Consider the following 7,273-nt stretch of genomic DNA (forward strand, 5'->3'; position numbering starts at 1 on the left):
GGTGAATTCTTACCCTCTCAGTATCTCCCTGCATCCCGCCATAAATTATCAAGGAAGAGACTACATTTCTTGCTGCATTTTTAAATCTGTCTTCCCTGGAAGCCTAGAAAAAGATCCTCAAACTGTGCAGACAGTCAATAACTATCTATTAGTTAACAGATTAAATGAATGAAATACCCAAAGGTACAGGAAACACCCCAGCAGTTAACCTCTCTCGGGCCTGCATCTCCAGCACTCACAGTCATGTCTGAGCTTCTCTCCAAGAGTGAGTGATCCTTCTGTCCCTGCAAGGAGCAATGCCGATGTGAGCCAGCGCCGCTGAGGGGACGGGCCTTGTCTTCGCTGGATGAAGGACGTGGCTGGGAGGCAGCCAGGCTCAGGCAAGGACTTTCCCTGCAACTCAAGCCCAAAGAAAACCTAGTCCAGTCACAGTGGTACTCAGTGGCGAGTGTGCTAAGTTCAAAGAGGGATGGGAGTACAAAGCCTTTCCAGTGACCTTGAGTAAGACAAACAAAACAGCAGATTGCTTCAGCAGCTCCCCTGAGTACAGGTTCAAGGCCGCCCACCCAAGGCCTGCCCCTCTGATTTCCAGGGCCTCTGCTCCCCATGCACTGGACAAGAGAACAAGAGCCCACGTGTGCACCTGCATGGGAAGGGAGACACACACCCGCGGCATTTACATTCCTGTGTGCACGGTGTTTGCAAGTCCTGGGATGTGATGTTGATGAAAGACAGTTAATTCAATTTCTACGGAGAAATTGATTAATGGACTGGATTAACAGAAGTCCCTTGTGTCCGCAGCCTTCGCCCAGCATACAAATTCTGCGTTATCTCCCCTGGTTTTCTCCTTCCCTCCTCGCTTGACACTTTGACAATACACACGGGGGCCCAGTGGGAATAAGGAGGGAGGAGAGGAAAGATGAGGAGCTGCAGATTAGGGCTCGGGCACACCTCTATATTTAATTAGTTCTATTAAGGTTTTTAAAAAAATAATAAAAAAGCCCCATGGAGAATATACTGATCTTGGGGTTGTTCTAGCAATTGATAGCTGTTCTGGAGCAGGAACTCTGCCAGAGAGTCCTTCAGGGACTTCCAACCTTTTCTTTGGTAAGAAGAAGCCCTTCCCTGCTCACCCGGGAATATACCAGAAGTCACAGTCTCCTTGAAACACTGGTTAGTAATGTGAGCAAGCTCTAGAGTGGCTCGGGGTGGCTGCCAGGCTGCCTCTCAGAGTGGGAGGCTCTTGGGGAGGGCTCTGACCACTGCCACAGGTCAGAGGACACAGTTCCTAGAAATAAGGCCAGGGGGGCTGGCAGTGCACCCCCATGGTGACAAGGGGCTTCTTTGGTCTCATAGCTATCTGCTGATGTTGAGGAGAAGACTAGGCAGGGGTGGACAACATGGCCCCAGAGGGCCCTACCTGACCTTGGTGTTGGGGGCAGGATATGTAGCAGCTTTCAGTCTCTGACGCATATCTGTAAGACCCTTGCTCTCTTCCCAGGCCTCCAATTCTGCAGCCAGTTCTGACTCCATATTCTGATTCAGAAAAGTAGGACCTACTGCTGTGGTTTGAATGGCTGTCTCCCCAAAATCTAGAAGCCCTAATTCCCAATGCACTGATTGGGAAGTGAGCCTTTGGGAGATGCCTAGTCGTGAGGGTGGAGCCCTAATGAACAGCATTAGTGCCTTTATAAAAGAGGCTCCAGAGAACTTCTTTTCACCACCTTGTGAGGACACAGCAAGAAGATGTCCATCTAGGTAGCAGGACGTGGCCCTCGCCAGACACCGCATCTACTGGCACCTTGATCTGTAACTTCCAGCCTCCGGAGCAGTGACAGGTAAATTTCTGTGGTTTAAGCCACCCAGTCATAGGCATGTTTTTCTAACAAACAGCCCAAACAGACTAAGACACTCAAGGAAATCCTTTTATTCACCTAAAGAAATTAATAAATATGCTGTCCTTTGTATGTACTTGATGGGTCTGACTCCACAATGGAACCGGCTACAAGGAAATACACCTTAAGGGAAAAACACATGACAGGCACATGAACAGGTGCATGTCCTGACTCTGCCCTTGCTTCTGCCTTTAGAAATTGGATCCATCAAGCTTCCTTATCAATAATCTAGTTCTTTGTGGCTTTAGTGAAGGACAACTTATTCTGCTTTGATAGGTGGTATACCCATGGACCCAGGGACTTTGTACCTTGAACCTGTACCTTGGTGACCAGGAGGTAGCCAATGGAACCCAGGCAGGCATGTGGTGATGTGTCACTAAGAAAAAATTCTGATGAATAATTTATTCAAATGAACCAGTGAATGTTAGACAATATTGCATTACAAAATAAATCAATTATGATTTTTAAAAAAAGAATGAAATCTCAGTTCATTGAAAAACATTGCAAACATGGGCAATTTTCTCCTTATTAAAAAAAATAAAATCTGATTTAAATACAAGCCTGTTACAATGGCTAGAGAGCCGTTTCTGTGACTGCCTAATAGAAAGTCTCCCTAAACAAACCACATCTGCTAGATGCCTGCATTACCTTTTTCAATTAAAATTCTGCTCCCATTGTTGGAAGGTTAACTTTGAACTTACAAGGCTATGTAGCTCATTGGGGTATGGATTTAGTCCCCTGAAATATGCATAAATTAGCATCATTTATCTCATGTGGGGCTTCCAAGAAGAACTGTGAGTACTTCTGTAAGTATCTGGGTGGATCACCTTTTTCTGATACCACAAGAAGGAAAATGTCATTTAAGAATGCAAAGAATCTCAGGGGGTTACATTTTTGGAAAATATAAGAAAAGCCAAGAACTTCATTTTGACTGCAATTAAATACAGCAGGGAGTAAACAACTCTCCATGTGCTCATTGGAAAAATGGAATCTCCATTCATCCATTCAAAAACCTCCCTGGCCTGACTTCCACCTGTGCAGGCCCTGCATAGCCTTGAACCCCGGTGGTCACAAAAGAGGTGGCCACCAGGGAGCCTGGTCCCTGGCCATGTCTGCTCTAGACAGTCCACTCCTGGGCAGAGGGCAGTACTGTGAGGTGATCCCATAAATCCTAAAGTCCATGAATTGTGATTCACCCCCTTGCCTTAAGCAAGTCCCTTTGCACGTGAGTGTTTGCTGTCTGGTCAGGTAACTGCACAGGTGGGAAGTAGACCTGAAAGTCACACCTGGAAGCAGGAACACATGAAGCAAAGGCAAAGCCACCAAAACAGGGGGCTCAGAGCTGAAGACTAACCTCATTTACTGTATAATTTTGCGTAGGGACAGTTCTCCCTGTCCCTTCAAAGGAAGCAGCTGAGGACAACTGATACACCCTCAACCCTCAGAAGTCAACCACTTCCTCATCTCTTCCTCCCAACCAAGCACTCACTTGGCACCAGGCACCATGGCAGAGCCTTTACTGAAGGAGAGGAGGTGGAGAGCCAGACTCAGAACAGGGAGGCTGGGACTAGGCCCCAGCCCTGGCCCTGCCTCCTCTCAGGAGCAATGTCCAACGTGGGTGGCAGGGGGCACAGCTCTGGAGCACAGGCAGGGGTGTGGCAGGCCCAGAGTGGTTCTGGGAGACAGCTAGAAAAGCACCCCAGGCAGAGGCGAGGGTTTTGGGGGTGGCTTTTGCTGAATGTTTAACGGAACTTCCTGGTCCCCTAGTCTAGCCAACATTCTCCTCATCTCTGAACTCCACCCAGTGGTGACTGTTTACCTAATGGTTTGTGACAATCCATATACCTTTGTTTTCTCCCGCTTATATTTGCCCTGAGGTCCTGTGGAAGGTGCAAACCACAGTTTAGTCTGTGCTGGGGCAGATGGCATGATTCAAGCAGGAGTGTGTCATGCTCTAGAAAGCTCCCAAGCCAAGATGGTTCCCAGAGCCTAGGAGGGACAGAGGGGCCCAACTGGAATCTCCTTGGTGCCCCTACATGCCACGGTTGTAGTTCAGGCCATCGTCATTTCTGACCATGCACTTGGGAGCCAGGGTCCTGTTGGTTTTTGGATTGGGAGGAATTTGATCTTCAGAGCAGGATTCTAACCAGTGATGAGGGGTGGCAGATGGGGTGTGAGCTCTGGGGAGGCTCAGGACAGCTCAACGGGCATTATGGCAGCAACCCAGTGAGCTGGGAGCAGGGCCTGGGACACCTGCTTAGAACACTCGTATTGCAAGAGTACAACAAGCACTGAGAGAAGGGAGAAGGGCACTCGGGGCATACGCAGGTTCGTTGAAATCTTAAACTTCGCAAAAACAAGAAATATCCCTCTTATGCCTCTTTGAACACTTATATTACAAAAAAAAATCAGTAGTGAAATGTGACCTCATCCCTGCCCTGCTTAAATCCTTCAGACGCCCTGCATTACTCAGAACAAAGCTGAACTACCTGTGATATTTAGACCCTCCCTCTCTAGCCTCAAATCCCCACCCCCTCTCAAGCATTCTACTCCCAACTGCCACTAGGTCCCACCTACACCCCCAAACCCTTATACTCACACCTCCCCATATGCACACGGCTCCCCTCTGTCCCTGTTCTCAGCCAGTATACACTAATTCCAATACCTGGACTAAATCACAATTTCTCAAGCTTTGCCCGAGGTCATACGTCTGTTTCAGAACTTGCTCCCTACCCCCAGGCATTCTTTATTCCATTGGAAAATTCCTGTGTGTCATTGAAGACCCATATTTGGTCGCCTTGTCTGGGAATCTTGCTTTGTTTTCTGATAACTCCTGTTCAGCATCTATCACACTATTTATCGCACTACTCAGCAAGTATTGATGCTATTATTTATTCCTCTTCCTCATACTAGATTGAGTATAGAGAAGGAGCCAAGGTGTTCACCTCTGAATAATCACAGTGACTGATGAATGAATGACAAGTGCAAATGTCAGTTGGATTGAGTAGTCAAGGAGTTTCCATAATCATGTATTATATGAGAAAAGATGAAACTTCCCACCCACAAGGTCTGAGTGGGAATATTTCTCCCCTCTCCCAGCACCACTTCCTGACCTTTCTCTGCAGCCCATACCAAGTCACAGTTCTGCCTCTGCAACAGTCTGGTGCAGGAACTCCAAGCATTTCCATCTACCCTAAGATGAGTTGAGTGGTCGATATATTTCCACTGGCCTCTTTTCCTTATCGGTTTAACACAGGACCCCCCAGACCTGGAATGTGGCATCCATTAGCTCAGATTTTATTTTCGAGAAGGAAGCAAACATGATGAGAATAAATGAAATAGAGAAATAAGTGAATTCTTAATGGGGTTCTTAGGGCAGGGTGGATTACTTTATCTAGAGAGCTTTTCTCCAGATATGGAAAGAGTAGGAAAAACTAATTTGCTGTCATGGAGCACAGCCCATGTGCTAAGAGCTTTCGCATATGTGCCTCATTAAAGGCCTTGCTACAGACTAGAAAGATGAGACCTCAAGAAGCTGATCCCAGGAGCACAGCTAGGGAGCAGAAGTGCCAAAACTCAAACTTAGAGCTAACTACAAAGTCTAAAGGCAACCAGTGGCCTTCCTGCCAGGAATATTGCTTTGCTAAATGACAGATTGCAAAGGGGCCCTTGTTAGTAAAATAGCACCTTGCAAACAAAGTTCTATCTCAGACAGGACAAACTCCAGGTGGGTAAAACTAGCCAAAGCAAGACTGACCTGGTCCTCCTCAATATCAGTTCAAGTACAAAGGCACAGAGGCCAGTGGTCCAGCTCAAAGCAACCAGGCAGGCGTTCCCACTTCCTGTACCCATGGGAGGGTCAGCCTTTGTGTCCTATTTAGGTCTTAAGCTGTTTGGAGGGGCTCACCCACATTAGGGACGGTGATCTGCTTTATTCACACACTCCTGGGTTAACCTTATCAGAAATACCCTCCCTAATGCATTTGACAGGTACCTTGGCACCTGATGGCCCAGCAAGTTAATGCATAATATCAACCATGAGTGTGTCAGCTCAGCAGTCGCCCACTTCCCTGACCAAGTCACCCAAACTCACATCCCTGGCCTTTCCACAGGTTTCCCAACAAGGAATACTCTTTCCTCCTGTGTCTTTGGCCTTGAACTCATACCCAAAACGCAGTTCTTAGGTGGCTGCCTTGACTCTTCAGTACTCCTGTTACCAGAGCAATTCAGTTCAGTTCATTAATCAGTCATCAAACACTTCCCATAGTACACTCTAGACCCTGAGGAAAATGTGGAGGAAGACGGTCCCCATTCCATCTGTATCTATAGAAGTAGGAGTCAGAGTCAGGAAAAAGGTAATTTCTAAACCCTGTGAGAGGCACCTGACTAACCTGGGACGGTGAGTGGGAGCTACAGGGATCTCTCTGGAGAATCAGACTTGTAGCCCAAGCCTGGAGGTGAGAGTTAGGATAATGACTAAGAAGAGGGCTGGCATTTCCAGTTTGGAAACAACAGAATGCAAAGAGCAGGAATATGAGCCGAAAGGTCCACTGAGAAACACAGCAGTTCGGGGTAGCAGGAATGTCAGGCAACAGAAGAGAGGGTCTCAGGGAAAATGTTGATGCTACATCCGGGTTCTGGAAACATTGATGAACCATGCAGAGGAGGCTGGGCTTTATCCCACACAGGTAAAAAGGAGACCTATGCTTGCTGCTGTATGAACATCAGCCCGCTGAACTCTCCACGTGTGACTGCCCCATAACCTGAGCTTCTGGAGAACGAGGACCTGTCCTGGTCACGCTGTAACACTTGGCACAGTGCCTGATACAAAAGAACTGCTCGGGCTTGTGCAATGGGTGGGTGGTGGGTGGGTGCATGTGTGGGTGGATGGGTGAATGAATAGGTTAAAACTATTGTCTCATTTGGTCTTTGAAGAAAAATAAGGAGATGAAGTGGAGAGTCTGTTACTGATGGGAAAAGTGAGCAGAGGGAAGTAAATGACCTGCCGGGTCTCCTGCATGTGCTGCTGTCCTGATTTGGTATCCAGGGTTTCTCCTCTGAGTGCATGCCTTCTCCTACAAGAGAGACTGGGTGGGAGGCGGGGGGGCACAGCAGGCACCTACCTGCCAGCCTGGGCCCCAACCACCTTCTATTCTGGACCTTCAGTTTCCACAACTATGACCAAACTATTTTAGGAAAGAGAGGACTCTGGCCTGCCCACCTCTGTCCTTTCTTTAGAGGCTGAAAGGCAGGGCCATGAGCATTCTAAAAACATCAAGTCCTTTTTGTGATTTTTCTAAGATTTTTCTCAGCAACATATGTGGGTTCCCTTTCCAAAACAGGTGAATTTTTACCAAGTTTACTCCCAGTTTTATTTC

At 47.5% G+C, this 7,273-nt stretch overlaps 1 long non-coding RNA gene across 3 annotated transcripts in view; it reads right to left on the reverse strand.

The window, feature by feature from the left end:
- LOC119234892 (uncharacterized) overlaps positions 1-479 on the reverse strand; it is a 242,460-nt gene extending 241,981 nt beyond the window's left edge. For all 3 annotated transcript variants that reach the window (XR_008549999.1, XR_008550000.1, XR_005122696.2), the window contains exon 1: positions 240-479. This is a non-coding gene — a long non-coding RNA (uncharacterized LOC119234892). The remainder of the gene's footprint in view (positions 1-239) is intronic.
- Positions 480-7,273: the final 6,794 nt, after the last annotated feature.

The sequence above is a fragment of the Talpa occidentalis genome, unplaced genomic scaffold (assembly GCF_014898055.3).
Source record: "Talpa occidentalis isolate TD23 unplaced genomic scaffold, MPIMG_talOcc4v2.1 talOcc4.8, whole genome shotgun sequence".
In the NCBI taxonomy this organism is placed as follows: domain Eukaryota; kingdom Metazoa; phylum Chordata; class Mammalia; order Eulipotyphla; family Talpidae; genus Talpa; species Talpa occidentalis.